The following is a 21167-nucleotide window of genomic DNA, read 5'->3' as shown; positions in this document are numbered from 1 at the left end:
TATTTGTAATGTTGGTTTGGAAGCTCATCATTAAGAAACAAAAAGAGTTTACACTTTTTTAGTTTATCCTGCTAAAGAAACAATCAATTGGGGAAAAAAAAATTAAAAACTTAAAATTAGGGCAAATTGAGCACTTAAAAATATTGGACACCCGACGAATCATCTTCCTAGGTTTGCTCGAGTCCATGCAATTCCATCAAATATTGGATAACCACAATCACAATATTTTCTTCCTGGCATTGGATTTGTGTTGTTTGAAGAGTACGAATAAGCAGCCAAGGCTTGAGACTTGAGTTAGGTAGGTTTGAAATGTACGGAGTAAATAAAAAAAGGTAACAAACAATGTTTTTTGGGCCAAACAAATAAAAAATGAATCCATTAAATATGGCCCAGCTACAATTCCAAGCTGAAAGTCCGATCTGTTAACAATGCTTAATAAAAAATGAATCCATTAAATATGGCCCAACCACAATTCCCAGCTGAAAGTCCAATCTATTATACATTTTTAATATTTGAATAAACAAGGACATAAGACAGATTTGAACCCAGGTCAATCAGTTGAAAAGATCACACACAAGCCAATACGCTATCAATGCTCTTGAATAATCAATGAAAGTTCACTTATATAATACTTGAATAATTTTTGTAAGAAAAGTGAAATAATACGACTTTAGTAAAGGTCCTAATATGTCTCGTATTATAATTAGTAGCTCAAATACCCAAGCGTCCTATTAACTACATTTGAATGCAACCACAAATTTAAGGGTCCTAATAGTCATATGATAATTAGGACCTCAAATACCTAAGCATCCAATTTTTGTGACCTCATTATCTTATTGGTTGATCATTTTGAGACACCAACAAGATAATGTCCTATTAACTACATTTTCATGCAACCATAACTCTAAGGGTCCTAATAGTTATATGATAATTAGGACCTCAAACACCAAGCGTCCTATTTTTGTAACCTTATTATCTTGTTGGTTGATCATTATGAGACACCAAAAGATAATGTCCTATTAAGTACATTTTTATGCAACTATAAATTTAAGGGTCCTAATAGTCATATGATAATTGGGACCTCAAATACCAAACGTTCTATTATTGTGACCTAATTATCTTGTTGGTTGGTCATTATGAGACACCATCAAGATAATGTCCTATTAAGTACATTTTTATGCAACCACAAATTTAAGGGTCCTAATAGTCATATGATAATTGGGACCTCAAATACCAAGCATCCTATTTTTGTGACCTTATTATCTTGTTGGTTGATCATTATGAGACACCAACAAGATAATGTCCTATTAAGTACATTTTTATGCAACCACAAATTTAAGGGTCCTATATAGTCATAGAATAATTAGGACCTGAAATACCCAAGCGTCCTATTTTTGTGACCTTATTATAAAAGTGACCCAACACGTTGCAGTATAATAAGACTCACAAATAAAGTGTCCTATGAAACATATCAAGTGTCTTACGAACACCTGTGATAATAGGACCCAAAAATCATGTGTATGAAATGAACATATCAAGTGTCCTATGAACACCTATGATAATAAGACCAAAAAATTATATGTCCTATCATATAGATTTTTTAACACCATGTGACTCACCTTCTAAGTGTCCTATAAAAATATAGAATAATAGGACCCAAACAAATTATGTGTCATATTAAACAGTTTTTTAGGACACAGATTTATAATCGTAAGGCATAAAGGGACCCAAAAATCATGTTTCCTATTCTATAGATTTTTAAGACCCCACTTTATAAGTGTATCGCGTTTAGGACACCGCTTCTTTTACCTGAATCCTATGGGACCCCAAAAATTTCCCCATCCTATTTTTTGGTTGCCTAGGACCCTTTTTTAGCGGGGTCCTAGATGAAGGGTCCTAAGAAGACAGTTTTATTGTAGTGGGTGCCTTTTCTGTTTCTTGATCTCCCTCAGTAGTTTTCCTTTTCTTTTTATTCTTTTCCTTATCCCCCTTTTTTGTCATCATGGTTTGAAATTGAAGCAGCTTTAGGTAAGCATCAATGTCACTGTCTGAGAGTGATAATGTTAATTGGTTTCAATCAGCATCAACACGTGAAATATGTTGATATGACTAAAATGAACGGTTTTATTATGCGGTGTCGTTAGGTTCGTAAATCGTCAATCTGAGTAATCAGAGGGAGGCAGTGGTTTAATTATTTATATTTAGTTGGATTTCCTAGCTATATTTCACCTAATTGTCTTCTTATAATGAGTAAGCGGTATGTATAACTCAGGTTCGTATTTTTGTACGTTTATCAGTAATGTGGGATCAAAGTTCGTCTATAGTCAACCTTAATGACAAGCGCTGATAGGTTAGTTCTAAGTAAGGTGATAAGTGTTTATAAAATAAAGGGATAGGTATGTGATATTCAATGATGATGGTGAATTGTAAATGGAGTTTAACTTTCTAGAATGAACACTAAACCTCAGTTAATCGGGTATTTAACCTAATCAGTTTGTCAATGAGAATTCAGAAGATTCTGACAAAGAGAGATATACCCACTCCCACCATTAACCTTAACTGGTTTAAACGACCTTGTGAATGGAATTCTAGGTACATGAAGAAAGTGGTATTCCCTTAGGAAGGTCTCAGTTTTTCTTAATCCTAGTTGTTCCAAGTGTTATCACAAACTTCTCTTAATACCTATTTATGATTTAACGTTAACAAATTTTGAAACTCAGGTATCCTAAAGTACTGCTGACTAGGTTAAAGGTCTCTCTTTCACGATGAATTACTCAACTCTGGATCATCTTACAACATCACAAGGATCTTCTTTCTGACGCGAACCATGCTTTTGAGTAAGTCAGTGTTCATTGAACGCTATGATACCTACTCTAATCACAACCTAAGTGGGCAGCTCTTCTCTGACAGAAAGGTGACTATCTATACGTAGGTACTAAACCCTATTGTGATGCTAAATACACATAACTACTTACCTTGTATCCTAGGATTGACCAGGTCCTAACACTAGGCTATAGCTACGTGGGTAATCAGAAAGGGAGGTTCGTAAATTAGACTTCTAAACCTGGCAAGGTTTCAGCATAACAACAGTATAAGTTTCAGATAGAATATTCAACATATAATAAACAATTATAACAGAAAGAAATGTGTGCAATATGAAAGTAACTTAAAATAACAAATTCGCATTATTAAGTTAAAGAAGGTGTTCACCGTTTACAAATGAGGTCTTGACCGATACAAGTGTTAACATCCTCTAGCTCGCTCCTATTACAATCTTCGATGTTCACCTCCGGGTACTAATTTCTCACTTGGAGGTGAGAAGGCCTTAAAAGCATTAAGCTATTAGAAATAGAAACTAAACTGTAGGCCGTGTGCCATGTCCGTGTACCCTAGAAAGCTGTGTGACCAGGTTGTATTTCTTGAACCCTGGAAAGCCATATGGCTCATGGAATGTCGCGTGCCATGACCATATGGCTTGGCCAGTTTTGCTTGTTTCTGGGATCGTAACTTGGTTTACACCATTTTCGCTCTAGATTATTCGTTTTAAGTCTGTTGTCTTCTATTCTTCGTGCATCATCTTCATAATCACTTGATCTACCAAATAAAGCAAATGAACGATTATTTCTTTGATAATGTTAATTACATTATTGATTTGGGGTTTAAGAGCAGGGGGTAAAAACGTAACTTTTTGGCCGATATTAAATATACCACACTTAGGCTTTCCTTGTCCTCAAGCAAACCTTGAACTTTTAGACACTAAGGCATTTTTATTTCATTTGATTAAGTGATTTTTGCATTACAAGGCGCAAGAGTGAAAACTGAGTTTATTCTCTTTGTTACTCCTGAATCCATCTCCGCAAACATAAAGGGAGGTTACATGACTGTAGCTATCTCACTCGGGTCATTCAATTCACTAAGTGTATCAGATTTCCTATGATTCTATTGAAATGAAGTCACTAAGTATCCAGTCATGTTTGCACTCTTCGTCATAGGCTTGATCGAGACTCAAATTTCGTTACATAAATGAGAAGGTTTTCGCTTATATTCCCTGATTATTCGTGAAGGTTTTGAGGAAGGGTGTTTTGGAGGTAGCAGAAGTTTTATAGATAGGAGTTCTTTGAGGGATGATTTGAGAAATCCTTTTTCAGATTGTTATTTTTTTTGGGAAAACAACTTTGCTTTTCTCTTTGAGGCCTCATTTTTATTGGCAGTCTTCTTTAATACTTGACTTGGATGCTTGCATTTTTTTGATATGATACATACTTCTTAGAAGGATTATAGTTTATATAGATGTGATGGATAAATGAAGAAAAATAGGTAGAGGTGAGTGTTTTTGTGAAGATTTTGGAAGTGGAAATGGAGGTTATGTAGAGGGAGTGGTTGTTCACGAAAAATCTAGGTTTCTAAACTAATCATACTTCTCGCAAATGCGATTCTAAAATGTAGATCAAAAGAAAGTTCTGATTTAAAGATGCTAACATCGGCACACTCAACGGAAGTATAGCGAAGCACTAAGAATGAGTGCTTACTGGGCCAGATTTTTGGTACCTCGCAACAATTATAGTAGGTTGAAAGTGCTTCAGCCATGCAATGCTCTCTTGGAGAATCGGTTCATTTTTAAAAGAAGTTTTGACTTTGTTTTGCTCTTTTGTCTATTTTTAGCAAAAAGTTTGGTCATTTAGAAAGTAGTAAATCTAAGTTTTTTATATAGTTTAAAAGTTTTAAATTTTGGAGAAAAATTTAGCGTTTTACCGTACTTGAGGTTAACAAGAATCTAATTGTACAATACTGCTATCCCACACTTAAAAGTAACATTGTCCTCAATGTTAAGGATACAGAGTATCCCACACTTAATTTTTAAAGGCATTTGTTATTTTAAGTTTATGTGGGTGGGCTTGTCAATTCCACTTAATTTTTAAAGATGCAGTTGGTTGTATATAATCTATGGAAAATAGTGAAAAACATAGTACTCCCCTATGGTCGCAAGGTGTGTAGGTATGTAACGTCGGTTATATTCTCTTCTAATAAGGTACTGGCGTTATTCTTTGATAAGTGTGTCTTTGCTTCATGTTGTGCTTCAATTTCCTTGGTCGGTTTCGATCGTCGTTTGCTCTGGTCGTTTATTCAACAAAAAATTAATTAAAATACTACATCCTTAATAAGTCTAAAATAGCAACGGCCCTGAGCATGGGCATACAAACCACAAATGTAAATAGTAATGAATATAAATGTGTCAGATAATAATAATAAGATAGGAGATAAGGATAGAATTAGTCGTCATGCTGAGAAGTGTAGGATCATAGAGGTTCCATCCGTGTCCTGGTCCTGCTTCCACGTGGAATGCCTACCGATGACTAGCCCTCGTCCATACCCATCAATTCCTCTGGAGGGTCATCGGTAGTAAATATGTTGGCGATCTATGTCTTCTTGGTATGACCTGATGAGGTTGGCTGGCGTAGCTCTCCCAACCCGGCCATCACACCTGAGATAGATAACTACTCACTAGTCGGCACTCTAGGCTTAGTCTCCCAACTCGTACCAAATGATAACCCTGATCCCCAACTGGTGAATATACCCATCTGATATGCTCCTCTAGTCATGTCTTCAATACCCTGGCTAACTGCTTGATCCCATCCTCCGGTCATTGTCTGAGAACCGGGAGGTATATCTCTATGAGTGCTCATGGATGTACCAAAAATGCTGGTAAACAATCCTCCTATGCCTGATGTCTCAATACCTGAAGAAGATAGACCATAAGTGTACTGGTGATGAGGTATTACTGTATGCTGCGTATAACGATGCTGAGGAGGATGATAAATAATCGGGCGATATGCTGAACTAGTAACAGTACCTCTGCGCTCATTATGTGTGATAATGGTAGGGTGCGAATAAGGCACTGGAGGTATATCAAAGATCTGGTTCATGTGATTACCTAAGTAAAATTGGTTCTCTAAATTCCTTGACTCTACCATCCAATGCTACTCATCTTGGATATTCTCCATGTAGTAATGGTATGGCTCATAAAATGGAGACACTGGTGGTCGCTCTGGTGAATGCTGGTTCTCCCCCTTGTCTGTTGGTCCACCATGAACCGTGGGGTCGTCCTCATCACGAGGAGCCTGAGCTACCCGAGCTCTCCTCCTGGCACCACCAACTGTCCTCGGATCGAGTCTATACACATCCTCACTAATTTCCACTCCTGGCATCACCCTTTCAACTGACACAGGGACGTGTGTTGAGGTAAGAACTATCAACCTTCTATCATGTACCCATATTAATGGCAAAGATAACAAGAACCTAATGCCCATCTCCTGCGAACCCTTCATAGCTCTATATACAGTCTCATCGATATCGGTTAACAAACCCATTCGCTTAAGCAAACGAGTAACTACTGCCCCCAACACAGGCCAATAAGTTTCTGGAGAATTTCTTTCAGCAGTAAATGCTTTTGCTAACATGTATGCAACTTGAACATTGGTGTTTGAAAACATGGAGTGTAAGAGTCAAATATTGTTCATGGTCACGTGCCCACCATATCGAGCTTTTGGAAGAAGATATTTTGATATAAGGTGATGAACAAGGCGGTGTACTAAGTTGTTGAAATTTAAGGCTTTCCTTCTGGCTGCCCAAGGTCCCATGCTAGTGTACGTACTCGAGAATCCTTGAATATTAACCCACATATCCTATGAAGTATATCCATGGGTGTAAACCTAACGGTTTAAGTGCTCACGCTTATATAACTGGAGATGAAGAGCAAATTTTGCTAACGTCAAATGGTGCATGATATTTTGGTGACGAAAGTGTGACATGCCCTTGTGTTGTACTCATCTGCCTCAATATCCTCATCAAATTCCCAGGTAGCCATAGATCCTGCATACGACTCAACATATATAAACTCGTTGATGGCTCGTAAACATTAGGATGATTTTGTTCACGTAGACATTCGGGTAGAAAGTATTCGAGCGCGATAAATGTCCGGTTAGCCATCTGCAGAAAATTAGAAAACGTAGGTTATGTCCAAAAAAATGAATAAACTCGTATAACAATTATATGAAAAAGTGCATAATATTTTCGAAAAAATTTCGAAATGAGAACTTTAAAATTGGCACTTTCCTTATTCCTGTTATTGCATAATTTTAGCAAGAATTACCGCAAACTGTATCTAATCATACTATACTATATTTCTAGCATAATTTAATGCATACCCGTGATTGCAAACAAATTATGCCTAAAAACATTAATTATACGGAGTTATTACGTAATAGCCATTTTTGGGCAAAGATGTTGATTTTTAAGCTTATATTAATTTGAATGGTGATTATTAATTATTTTATATATTCATAAATCAGCAATCTTTTCTAAAACAATGTTCACGAGTTTTGGATTGTCACCGAATCTTGAAAATATTAGTTTTGGTCAAAACGTACTTTATTAGGAAACTCAAAGACTAGGTTTCAAATTTTATTTTAAGTCCAAGATATCCTAAATATTGATAAATTCTCAAGTCATCCTAAGTTTAACAATGTTTTAACAATAAGTTTAACTTGAAAGTTTATTCATACGTTTTTTCCAATCTTCTAGTTTCAAAAAAATTGGCTAAAAATTCTTGTTCCAAAGTAACTACTTGTTGTAAACAACTCATTTAAGCTAGTTCATTAGCATCAAACTATAGCGACCCTCATTTTTCCATTCTATATGTTTCCAATATTTAATGCCCTAAACAATATAATTAAAACTTAACGATTAAACTTTAATCAATAATTGTTAAGTATTAAAAGTTATAAAACATATTAATTAACTTGGTGTAATAATTGACAAGTTAATAAAAGATGTAAATAATAAGCCAATTAACTTCCATAAACAAAATGTAAAACTCTAGAACTTGTAGCCTTTAAATATTTAAACTTGAACTTAAAAGGAGTCATTTAAGCTAATCTAAAGTACAAGGACTAAAATGAAAAAGTTCCAAAACCCTTACCTTAAAACCCTAGCCGAAATTTTAAAGGTAAAATTACCCTTTTATCCCTCTAATTTTCGGCCCAAATTACCTCCTCCCTAAACTCTAACTTATTCCCTAAGAAAACCTAACTAAACCCTAATTCTAGATCCTTCCTAGCTCAAGTATAAAAGGAGGTACAAGGGTTTAGGTTTTTCTCATCTCATTCATCACACAAAAACTCTAAATCTCTCTCTCCCACTCCTAATTTCGGCCAAGAAATCGAAACCATCACACCACCACAATCTTCAAGTGATCTTCAATTAATTTTCAAAGGATCTTCATCGCATTCTTCGTGTTCATCAAGATCATCAAGCGTGTTCTTCATTATTCAAGTGTTTGATCTTCATCTTTTTCTTGTTAATCTTCATCCCACATTATCAAGGTAAAACCCTAGATCTAAACTTTTAAATTCCATCTTGTTAATTCATGTTTATAATCATGTTCATGTTATTAATCTCATTCATAATCATATTCATATTGTAAAAAAAAAATATGCATATACATATACATACATACGGCTTACATACATATATATATAAAAAAAATTTTTGTTAGATCTTAAAAACCTTAAGGATTCACTAAGATTGTGTTAGGGTAGTTATATTTGGAAAGTAGATACACATTACATATATATGTATTTACTAATAATATATATATATATATATATATATATATATATATATATATATATATATATATATATATATACTATATATATATATATATATATACATATACACGAAATATACATATATACATACCAAAACCCAAATTATTAAACCCTAATTTATTTAAACTCTAATCATTACCTAATCATTACTTTACTAAACCCTAAACCTAATAATACTATTAAACATTTATCACATAAACCCTAATCATTAAATACTACTTTAATTAATTAAACCTAATTAATTAATACTACTACTTAACCCTAATACTATTTATACTACAAAATACTACTTATACTATATTACTAATACTTCTTAATATTTATACACTTATATTATTACTAACACATATAATATACTACTACTTATATTATATTATACGATTACGATAGTCATTCACGATAACGTGTGATTACTCGAACGTCAACACTACTTAAGGCCTAGGGTGATCCTTGGTACCACTATGGGACGCTTGTGATTACGAATGCCAAACTTAGATTTTGGTCAAGAAATCCTGGGCCAACCGGTAACAATTGGTCATTCTGGTGACTCGGCGGTGGAATAGATGTTTCGGTATGATGTACAATGTCAAACCTGACTATAGTAATCAAACACTTAGTTACTTTCACACTTAATAAGTGGTAGACTTATTAAGGACAGCTCACTAGTGTTCAACACTAACTTACTAAAAATGGAAATGTTCTAAACATGGCAACTTTCTAAATATGGAAATTTTCTAAAAATGAAAACCTACTAAAAGTGGAAATTTACTAAAGATAGAAACTTAGCAAAACGAACTATACTTAAGTACATACATACTTAAACTTAACTTAAACTCGGGCAAAACATCTAAACTATTCTCAATGTCATTAGGTTGACATTCAGCTCACGATCATCCAACTCATTTATCTTTCTCTCCCAAGGAATAACAACTCTCTCCTACTTACTATGGTGAATTCATAGCCCCTCTTACTATTGCGAAATTTATTTAACTTTTTAGGGTGAGACACATACTGCTTTTACTATTTAAAATTTAGACACAAGTACCAACTGTTAAACTATGCTATACCCGGCTATGTTCGACTAAGTCCCTACAGTGATATTTTTAGTTGCTCGTTAAATGCATTCTTAATTATTAGGGGTAGGCCTATCGGGAGTAACGTCCCTGATACATTTGACCAAGTCATTGTATTACTTAATAATGAAATTAAACCGACAAGTATAGACACAACTTGTCATTGGGACAAACTTTGAACGTTTAGTCTAAATATCACGTTTTGGCATAACTTTTTAATCCCTGCGAGATCAACTTTTAAGATCTTTGTGATCTTCTTTGACAACTAAAGATCTGTGTGATCTACTTTTGAAAAAAAAATCTTGTGATCTAAAAACAACGATAACCACTTTTGTAAAACCTATGATTTCACTCAACCTTTTTGGTTGACACTTTTGCATGTTTGTCTCAGGTGCTGATTGATCAAGTTTACCTACCTACTGCTTATGTGATGCTACTTGGACTTAGGATCAAGAACTATCGCATTTATTATCCTTGCATTTGAAACATTTACTTTATTGTAATTTCCATCATTGTAACGACATTTCATTTTCCGCTGTGTACTAAATAAAGTTTATTTTTATCATATAGAATTGTTCTCGTATTATAATATGTTGGTTTATTTGATATTAGTGACGTTTTCTTCCAGACCCTATTTGGAGAACGTCACCGAGTGGTATCAGAGCATAACCTGGCTGTTATAGAGAACCAGGATTGCATCTTTATGTGTGACTTACTTGTTAGCTAGAGTGCCTTAGCAATCTAGGAAACTATAACCTTTCATGCCTTAGACTTTAAAGCACTTAGGATTGCCTTGTAATCTTAAAACATATGTTTTACAATCTTATCTTAAAACTGATCAAAATCTCGTTCCTAATGTTAGGATGCCTAACTATCATCCTGCGAACAAAATGAATCTTTTCAAGCCAACCGAAAAAGGAGCTGAAAAGTCTTCCACTGAAAGACCAGTCCAAAGTCCACCTTATGACATTGGTAGTCCTCCTTCACCAAATTATAGCCCAGATACTCTACCTACTTCTCCTGATTTTCACCCGACTCAAGGATCTGAAAGCAAAGGAAAAAGCCCTGCTAATTCTGCTGACTCTGGCTCTTATCACTCACTGGTATATAAACCGATGAGTACTCCCGAATGGGATGCTCTTCAAGATCTCCCTAACTACGATAATGACTTCTCAAATTATGAGCCAGAAGAAGAGCCTATTGAAGAATCATCTGAAAACTCAACTCTAAAGAGAAAGCAACCCGAACCCGCTACTACTGGTGAAACCGGTCCATCATTTTGTAATAACATGGAGCACGTAATGGTGAAGCGTGATATCATCAACCTTCAGAGTAGTTGTGAGAAGAATAGAGAGTATAGCAGACACCATGTTGCTCGGATAGAAGTGCGTCTAAACAACATAGAAAAGGAAAACAAAATCTTGAAGGAAATCATCAAAGAGTCCTTCGACTCTCAAAACGAAAGGCTAGAGAAACTTGTGAAGAATAACATGGACAAAGTGATGGAGAAATTGATGGCTGAGAAAGAGAAGAAATGAAGCATATCTTGTTCTTTGGTTTTCTATCTATTTACTTTCCATTTTCCTATCTATGTAAAGGCTATGCCTTAAACTATTTCTATTTCCAAATCGTGTAATAAAAAGGCTTGTTTAAAGCCTCGTTCTTAATAATATAAAGTGTTTCGTTTATATCACATTCATCTTTATCCCGCTTAAAATTTTTCAAACTTATGACCTATCAGATTTATCAAACTTCTATACACCCTTTTGTAGTGAAGAATCATGGTTCGTCCAACTACACCAACTCTTACCACAATGTTTCATAACTTTCTCGTTTGACCACATCCATTTCATAACTTTCACAACTTCCATAACTTTCGAGGATATGAAAGTTGACCAAGTCAATGAAGACTGCAACTTAAAACTAGCCAAACCATAACTCGACAAGTTCGTAACTGTTTTCATGGATGACATTTTGATCTGCTCCAAGAGTGAGAAAGGACATGAGCAACATTTGCAAATTCATTCTTGAACTCTTAAGAAAAAGAGCAACTCTACGCAAACTTTTCCAAGTGAAAGTCTTGGCTTAAAACCGACATGTTGTCGATCCAACTAAGATTACTGCTATCCTTAACACACTATTAGAAATCATCATTGATCACATATCCTGACCTCATGGGGTGATATTGAAATGGAAATATGAATTACTGAAATATAATGACGGTGGCCAACGTGATTATATTACGGTAATTTATAGAAATATTCCAATATCATGACGTATGGAATAGAAAGTGAATCAAAGAAAACTCTCAAGCTATCTGTTCAAAAACCCAAATGCAAGGGCACGAAATGAGAAAAATGATCATCTTGATATTTAGTAGATACGAAGAACTCATTCTAATCAAACTATATATCTATCTCATACTCATTTAACAAACTTTCATGTACCATAAAAGTTGCAAACAATCGAATCTTGAAATTTTACGTTCATTTATCCTAAATGAATATCTCCTAATCATTGATACTTAATCATCACTTGTTATATCCAGATTCTCTCTGTTATTACACTTGTGGTGTAAATTTTCATATGACTTTCATAAACCCATGTCATTTGAACCCTCGAACGTCAGTATTACAAACATCATGTCCAATATCACATTATCTATGACGAGACGATAAATATCTCATATGCATAATCTTTTGAAGAATGGAACCTCCATACGTGCATCGTTTTGACTATCATATTCAAGAAACTTCTGTACTCGTACATCTACTTATAATTGACTACTTGGCACCATGCAAGTAATGGTGTCATACTCAAACAGTAATCGATCGTTGTTAACTCGAAAATCAAAGGTGAAATACACTATCTCAAGTTGTGGCTTGTGCTAAACTCACCACATCTGAAAAACTGCTGTAACAATTGAAATGATTCCTCCTCTCAGACCAACTAAGGCTGAATTCAAACGATCGTTACATAGTTGAAAGTCACTGCTTTAGCATTTACTTATACTTGTCTATACGACTACCATATTATTCATGCCGAGTTCTCGAACTCTCACTATCACTCGAACGATTCAAAGTTGCAAATCTTATTTGAAGTTCTTTCATACATAACTCTAAATCTGAGGGATTTACTCATTTGATGATAATCACATTATCTTCCTTCTTACTTTAATGTTAAACATTTTGAGTCCAAGAACTCATGCCCTGATAAAAGTCAATTCATTAGTTTTCACTACCTTGAAACAATTATTACACAATTATCCTCTGGGATTTTTAAAATCTTAAATTAATTTTTCTCAAACAAATAAACTCTTAAATACAAGTACCCCGTTTTTCAAAGATTTCTTACACGAGTCTTTATTTTCAAACTATCTCGGAATTTATAAAAAAGATTTTTTACTTATGCGATTTATAAAATCTTTTACATAAATTTAACTTTACGTACTTTGACTAGTACATATCAAACTATATTTTCGCTTCTACAAATTTCCACTTTGATTAAATCGGAATTACTTTACAAAATTTTACGGAACCCTAACTTTACTATGAACATCATTACGTCACCTCCTCTAAAATTACTTTCACTAATTATATAAACACTTTCGCATTTTTATCAATTTACCTTTGTATTGTTCAAATTATTTCAAGTAAAATAATACGTGTTGTACGTAACTCAAGTTTTACTAATAGCTCCGCTTCGTTTATATTGTTCTATCAAACGTCACAACTTTTCAAAAATTACTTGGGCTTATTATTAAAACTTTCGTATTGCTCTCCAATATGTTTGGATCACCTTTATTTTCTTTTCCCGTGCAAGAACGAAACATATCTCCCTACAAATATCATCTCTTCCTTGCTATGTTAGTCATTAAGATGTTTCTACTTCCGGTATTTCTCGGCTAAGCCACAACGCTCTCGTAAACATTAAATCTATGATCTTTCGAACAAGGAAGCAAAGGTTCCTTCATGGTAGAAACAATATCTTATAAACAATGATTCACATTTATTTAAATCCGCGTTTAAACTCATAAGTAAATAATAGACCGACCCGCCATTTGTGCGAAAACGACTTTCTTACTTTGAAGGAGTTACCTTAAACATTTATAAAGATACCCTAAACATTTCTCCCTTTTGGTTTGCAACTAGATGTTATTCTAGTCAAGTTTTAATCTATGATTCGACATGAAACTGAAATCATAAATCTTAAAGCTACATCCTGAAACTATTTCTAAAGACAAGTTCTCATGTATACTGAACGATGTCTTTCACTCGTATTATCCTGAGGTCAATGAATCTTCAACTAACATCTCATTTGTCTATTAGACATCTCTTGAAAACTAAAGGTATTATGGTTACCTTTCGCAACTTGAAGCTGGTACTACCTCTAACAAATACCATCCATACATCAAACTACGTAACTGAAATCTTTACGTACTCTACTCTATTTTATCAGCCCAACTATTGTGGCATGAACACTCAAAACTTTAATGAGCTCAACGACACATTTAATGCTGGTATAGCATCATCTTTCCTTTTTAAAGGAAAACTAGCCAAACGACACTCTTGTTATTCCTTGGAAAATCTCCGCATTTAATACACTCTGCAAACGACCTATTAAGGTTAAGGATCATGAGATCAAACGTGTAAACAAAGCAATATACTTATTGTTAACACTCATTTGAATTCACGTAAGGTCCCCGATTGTTCCAAGGAACGTGAAAATCAAACTCTATTGTTAAAATCCATTGAGATTCGCGTAGAAGCCCCTAACATACATGGGGACGCAAAGACCAAATGATACGGAAATACTTCCATCTCTTCTCAACTACTGATGCAAACGAGAGCTCTACTTAAAACTTCGGGACGAAGTTTCCAATAACGGAGAGGTACTATAACGACCCTCATTTTTCCATTCTATATGTTTCCAATATTTAATGCCCTAAACAATATAATTAAAACTTAACGATTAAACTTTAATCAATAATTGTTAAGTATTAAAAGTTATAAAACATATTAATTAACTTGGTGTAATAATTGACAAGTTAATAAAAGATGTAAATAATAAGCCAATTAACTTTCATAAACAAAATGTAAAACTCTAGAACTTGTAGCCTTTAAATATTTAAACTTGAACTTAAAAGGAGTCATTTAAGCTAATCTAAAGTACAAGGACTAAATGGAAAAAGTTCCAAAACCCTTCCCTTAAAACCCTAGCCGAAATTTTAAAGGTAAAATTATCCTTTTGTCCCTCTAATTTTCGGCCCAAATTACCTCCTCCCTAAACCCTAACTTATTCCCTAAGAAAACCTAACTAAACCCTAATTCTAGATCCTTCCTAGCTCAAGTATAAAAGGAGGTTCATGGGTTTAGGTTTTTCTCATCTCATTCATCACACAAAAACTATAAATCTCTCTCTCCCACTCCTAATTTCGGCCAAGAAACCGTAACCACCACAATCTTCAAGTGATCTTCAAGTAATCTTCAAAGGATCTTCATCGCGTTCTTCGTGTTCATCAAGATCTTCAAGCGTGTTCTTCATTATTCAAGTGTGTGATCTTCATCTTCAAGTTATCTTCATCTTTTTCTTGTTAATCTTCATCCCACATTATCAAGGTAAAACCCTAGATCTAAACTTTTAAATTCCTTCTTGTTAATTCATGTTTATAATCATGTTCATGTTATTAATCTCATTCATAATCATATTCATATTGTAAAAAAAAAATATGCATATACATATACATACATACGGCTTACATACATATAAAAAAAAGTTTTGTTAGATCTTAAAAACCTTAAGGATTCACTAAGATTGTTTTAGGGTAGTTATATTTGGAAAGTAGATACACATTACATATATATGTATTTACTAATAATATATATATATATATATATATATATATATATATATATATATATATATATATATATATATATATATATATATACATACATATATACAAGATTACATATATATATATATATATATATACACGAAATATACATATATACATACCAAAACCCTAATTAAACCTAAACCCTAATTATTAAACCCTAATTTATTAAAACCCTAATCATTACCTAATCATTACTTTACTAAACCCTAAACCTAATAATACTATTAAACATTTATCACATAAACCCTAATCATGAAATACTACTTTAATTAATTAAACATAATTAATTAATACTACTACTTAACCCTAACACTATTTATACTACAAAATACTACTTATACTATATTACTAATACTACTTAACACTTATACACTTATATTATTACTAACGCATATAATATACTACTACTTATATTATATTATACGATTACGATAGTCATTCACGATAACGTGTGATTACTCGAACATCAACGCTACTTAAGGCCTAGGGTGATCCTTGGTACCACTATGGGATGCTTGTGGATTACGAATGCCAAACTTAGATTTTGGTCAAGAAATCCTGGGCCAACTGGTAACAATTGGTCATTCTGGTGACTCGGCGGTGGAATAGATGTTTGGGTATGATGCACAATGTCAAACCCGACTATAGTAATCAAACACTTAGTTACTTTCACACTTAATAAGTGGTAGACTTATTAAGGACAACTCACTAGTGTTCAACACTAACTTACTAAAAATGGAAACGTTCTAAAAATGACAACTTTCTAAATATGGAAACTTTCTAAAAATAAAAACCTACTAAAAGTGGAAATTTACTAAAGATAGAAACTTAGCAAAATGAACTATACTTAAGTACATACATACTTAAACTTAACTTAAACTCGGGCAAAACGTCTAAACTATTCTCAATGTCATTAGGTTGACATTCGACTCACGATCATCCAACTCATTTATCTTTCTCTCCCAAGGAATAACAACTCTCTCCTACTTACTAAGGTGAATTCATAGCCCCTCTTACTGTTACAAAATTTATTTAACTTTTTGGGGTGAGACACATGCTGTTTTTACTATTTACAATTTAGACACAAGTACCAACTGTTAAACTATGCTATACCCGGCTATGTCCGACTATGTCCCTACAGTGATATTTTTAGTTGCTCGTTAAATGCATTCTTAATTATTGGAGGTATTCCTATCGGGAGTAACGTCCCCGATACATTTAACCAAGTCATTGTATTACTTAATAATGAAATTAAACCGACAAGTACCGACAAGTATAGACACAACTTGTCATTGGGGCAAACTTTGAACGTTTAGTCTAAATATCATGAATTGGCATAACTTTTTGATCCCTGCGAGATCAAATTTTAAGATCTTTGTGATCTTCTTTGACAACTAAAGATCTGTGTGATCTACTTTTGAAAGAAAAATCTTGTGATCTAAAAACAACGATAACTACTTTTGTTAAACCTATGATTTCACTCAACCTTTTTGGTTGACACTTTAGCATGTTTGTCTCAGGTGCTGATTGATCAGGTTTACTTACCTACTGCTTATGTGATGCTACTTGGACTTAGGATCAAGAACTATCGCATTTATTATCCTTGCATTTGAAACATTTACTTTATTGTAATTTCCATCATTGTAACGACATTTCATTTTCCGCTGCGTACTCATAAAGTTTATTTTTATCATATAGAATTGTTCTCGTATTATAATATGTTGGTTTATTTGATATTAGTGACTTTTTCTTCCAGACCCTATCTGGAGGACGTCACACAAACTAACCAAATTCCAAAAATTCACCAAAATTCAAGTCGAAACGTAAAGAAACGAATCGTGTGCTAAAAGTAAACAAATAGTCCACAATCGCACCGAAAAAGTATCATGCAATAACCACAATGCCTAACTAAGCATGTAAGAACACATAATTAAGCAAAAAAAACAATTTTAACAAAAGTCAAATTTTAAACCCTAAGTCAAAATTTGATTTTAAGCAACAAGAGTACCTTAAACGCGAAATTGGACACGAAAATGAGTCTAGGAAGTACAAGAAATATGTTTTGAGCTTTGAATGGTTTGATTTGGTTAAGAAATGATGATTGTGTATGTGTGTGTGTGTGTGATTCAGTCGAACAAAGGAAGAAGAGGAAGAAAGAAGAGAAAAAAAGAAGAAAGAAAAATAAAGGAGGAGGGAAAACGAAAAAGAAAACAAAAGGGGAATGGGTCCGTACGGTTTGGCGGGCTCATTCCATGGCCCAAATCCCGGATTTTAACAAACTTGTCATATTTTTAAATCTGAGGGTTCAACTTATCCGAACGAATTTATATTATTAAAAAAAACTACATTTATATAAAATTAAAAATTTAAATAATATATTTTTTTTATTTATTAAAATGAACGATTACACAGGTTCCGATTATCCTTCAAATTTATTTCCAAAAGTGACGAGGAAAGAAAGACAAATTGAGGGCTTCTTAAACTGTCCAGTGCATATCAGCGGAATTTAATGAAAATCTTTCAAAATCGCTTTGCGGTTTTTGTAAATATCTTATGTCATCCATTAACCGAACTAAGGCCCGCCTAACCTTTTTAGGGTTTGAAATTTCGTACTTTGGTCCGTCATCTCGATAATTTAGTTTGAAAGAAGTTGTAACACTACATTCTGAAAAATTTGATCCTCCCCAGCATCAGGATCTCCGATAGTAAACTTTAGATTTTCCGATACTTCTCGGATAATCTTCTTCTGAAGAGGGGTAAATGGAAACTTTGATGTAGTAAAAATTCGCATGAGTTCAGAATATATTTCCTTCCTATTTTAAATAAATTCATTACCATTCTTTCGTCTGTTGAATTTGGAAAAACCTCTGTAAATCTTTTGATGAGAAAAGACGCAGGATCAAAGTAGAAGAAATCTATATCTTTATATTTGGAAATTGGGATAGGGTTTTCGTCTTCTTTTAAGAATTTTAATTCAGACACCATGGCTGCAACGTATCGATTGATGCGAATTTGGGAAAATTCTTTATCATCAATTTGAGAAAGTAAACTCACAAATAGGTCTAAGTCTGATTTTAATCTAATTTCTTCATCTCGATACTTGAGAAGAATCTCTTACGAACATTCTTTCAAAAGCTGTTGAAGAGTATGGACACAATTAAGTAGGTCATGGATTTGATTCATATGGAGATTTGAAAATGGAAAATCTAAAGAATATAAATGTTGGATAAATGAGCGATAGATATCCATCCTTCGATACGGGTCAACATATTTCAAATAAATGGACCGTCTAGAATATCTACGTATCGATCTTCTGATGGTATGAATTTGATATTAGAAGAAGGTCGGGTATTCTTCCCGTATTTCATCTTCCATATATAGGAGTTCGTTGGGACTGAACCTCCCTCATAGATCGTGAAAAGGGTCGAATCCTGGTTCGTTGGAATAAAATTTCTCTAAAAGTGAAGAAATGTCTATGTCTGATGAAACTATTCGGTATTCAGATTCATCATAATTTAAATCCATTTTTGAAATTCTATAAAGGAAAACTTATCCAGTTTTCGAAAATGTGGGTGAGCTAATGTAGTGACCCGGAAATTTAATGTAGTGACCCGGAAATTTCCGAACAAATTTAAACTTAATCTGATTATGATTTCGACACGATAAGCAAAGCCTGTAATGTTGAGTCTCAAAAATTTTGAAATGTTTTCATGAATTCATTTAACATTCGACCATTCCCGACGATTCACAAACAACTATTTGTAAATGATTACATATATATATATTAAAATTTACATATATATATAATAATTTGAAATATAAGTTGAAACAATAAAATACAAGCTAAACATTTAAAACCAAATATGTAAAATAACATGCAAGATAATAATGTTGTTGTTAAGATAAATAAATCTATATATATAAATATAAATGACTTCTATACATAATTAATATTATTGTAATTTCTATTATGAAATAATATAATATAGTAAATAGATATAAAATGATTATATATATATAACATTATAATGTATTCATATTTACATGAGGTAACTAATATGCAAACACAATTACATAATATTAAATATAAAATGTGTAAATATTAAACATTCAGTATATGTTATTATATAATATATTACGATACATAATTAATAATAAATAATATTAAGATATTCAATTCAGTTATGAATTTAAGATATAGTTATTAAGGTAATATTATTATCACTTTCAAAATGATATCAACATTAGTATTTTTAATATCAGTATAATAAATATATAACATATAGATATAGAATTTGATATATATAAATATTATCATTAATATTATTATTATCCTTATTAATACTAATATAATTAGTATTGTTATTATTATTATCATTAATAATATTATTATTATAAATTCTATTATTATTAGTATTCTTATTATTAATAACATTATTATTTAACATTACTATGTATATTATTATTTATAAGTATTAATATCAAAATTCATTAAAATGTTTATTTTTATGACTTATTATTATTATTATTAATATAATTATAATTATTAATTATTAATATTAAATATATAAAAATAATCATACACGTAATTTTTTTTAGAATCCAAAACTGTTTCCCATCTCTATCAACTTTCTTTAAATCTTGTTTTTCTCTCTGAATCTGTACAAAGGCGAATCCAAACACAGAGATACATCCAAATTCAGTTAGCTATCAATTTATCATTAAATTTTTTATATATATTTCTGTACGTACTCAATATTTCTGTGTCGACTTGAATGATTATAAAACAAAGGATTACTCAAAATTATTACCACGATATATTCAAAAACCAATAACAAAGTCTTTCAAAATAAATCATAACACTGAAATAGGGAATTAATCAGAAAATGAAGAACACCTTGTTATTTTCCCCTGTACGTGTATCTTTTTGGCAAAAACCTGATTTCGAATCAATTTGAAAAATGTGTAAATGCAATCATGTTTAAAAGCTTCTTCTCAAACTATCTGCAAAATCTCATTGTCCAATTCTTCCTATCGAACTCCAATTTTCAAGTCAAAGTTTTTAGATAAAAAAGTCAACTTTTGTTCTTTGATCAAATTCAAGCTTGTAGTTATGTTTCAACTTCAATTAACGATTCCATTAGTTTATAGGATGAATTTACAATGTATTTCGTGTTTTAACCTTTGCCTAATACGTTCTTAATTTTGAAATCACTAATTTTTTTTTCTTCTTTAAAACCGCGACTGCAGTACAGCAATTTTAGGTATTTATATATATTTTTTTGTTTTCTATTATGGTAAACTCTTAATAATGATTAATTCTAATTAGATTAGATAGTCTAATTAGGTTTGAATTAATGGAATCGTTATCGGATTAGTTCTGGTCGACTATAAAATGAAGAGGAAAGAGAGAAATACATAAAACGGGTTATAATAATTAAAAAGGAGACATAAAATAGAAAATGGGCATAGTCCAGCTAGTTAAATAGATTGATGGGTGAGCGGGAGGTCTTGGGTTCGAGCTTT

This window comes from Rutidosis leptorrhynchoides, chromosome 3, assembly GCF_046630445.1.
Source record: "Rutidosis leptorrhynchoides isolate AG116_Rl617_1_P2 chromosome 3, CSIRO_AGI_Rlap_v1, whole genome shotgun sequence".
Taxonomy (NCBI): domain Eukaryota; kingdom Viridiplantae; phylum Streptophyta; class Magnoliopsida; order Asterales; family Asteraceae; genus Rutidosis; species Rutidosis leptorrhynchoides.
Note: the sequence above shows the minus strand (reverse complement) of the source record.